Source organism: Aplysia californica, unplaced genomic scaffold, assembly GCF_000002075.1.
Source record: "Aplysia californica isolate F4 #8 unplaced genomic scaffold, AplCal3.0 scaffold00428, whole genome shotgun sequence".
NCBI classification, from domain to species: Eukaryota; Metazoa; Mollusca; class Gastropoda; order Aplysiida; family Aplysiidae; genus Aplysia; species Aplysia californica.
The window spans coordinates 7855-9234 of record NW_004797698.1 but is presented as its reverse complement, the minus strand read 5'-3'; positions in this window follow the sequence as shown (position 1 = coordinate 9234).

The window sequence follows — 1380 nt, the reverse complement described above, 5'->3', positions numbered from 1 at the left end:
GAGGAGGAGGAGGAGGAGGAGGAGGAGAAGTGACTTGATGGAGGAGGCGTAGGAGGAGGAGGACAGCATTAATTTATAGAGCACATATCCACACTCTACAGTACGCTTTTTGCATTTTACATCTATTATTACCCCCAGTGGACCCTAGATCACTCACACACATTCAAAGCTTCCCGGATGGAGAGCATACAGTAGTGCCAGCTGCGAATGACACACACACACAAAAAAACAAGTTTTTAGTTTTAGTAGAAGTTTTACGGTGCTCGCAACTACATAAGGTCATATGAGCACCAGAAGAATAGAGCTGTTACAAGAGAGTAACAAACATAAAAAAAGAAGAAGGGGAGATAAGGACGATAGACGTTTGACAGGAAAGAAGAAGCAAACCACACCAGAGCACCCGCCAACCACCCACAAAAAAACCCAAAAATTGACAAAGTCTTTCACGGTAAACAGCCGGGCACCCATTCCCACCAGGGTGAAGTGGGGGAAATTCGCGTAAAGTGCTTTTCCTAAGGACACAACATAGGGCCACTGACTGAATTCGAATTCACAACCTAACGGTTGAAAGTTTGAGAGCCTAAACACTAAACCACCGACCCCACAACAACATACATGTACAGGCCTTAGCCTATTGAGGGGCTCTTGACACTGCTGTCAGTCCGCTTTCCTCACCTCACTTTACCTTACGCAGTTTACCTCACATTCAGTTTCACCTGACTTCACACCTCTTTATCAACTTACCTGACTTTACCTGGTCCCAAATGACAGGTTTAAGCCTCACCTCACCTCACCTCACCTCACCTGCTCATCTCACTTTTTTATCACCTTATTATCTACCTTATTGTATCACCTCATTATCTTACCACTGACTTTATTTCATGTGATCATTTCTCTTCATCTCACCTGATTATCTCACCGTAACGTAGCTTATTGCATTTGTTTGTCTTACCTTATCTCACTTTATCTCACCTAATCTCGCTTTATAGCACCTGATTATCTCACCTTATCTAACCCTATCATCTCAAATAATCCTTACTATCTCCTGATCTCACCTCACGTTATATCATTATCATCTGATTTTCTCCCCTGATTATCTCACCTGATTATCACATGCTGATTATCTCACGTGATTATCTCATCTGACTATCTTACCTGATTATCACACCTGATTATCACACCTGATTATCTCACCTGACCATCTCACCTGATTATCTCACATGTTGATTATCTCACATAATTATCTGACATGATTATCTCACATGCTGATTATCTCACCTGACCCATCTCACCCAATTATCTCACATGCTGATTATCTCACATGCTGATTATCTCACCTGATTATCTCACCTTATCTCACCCTCTTGCGTCACTGTCCAG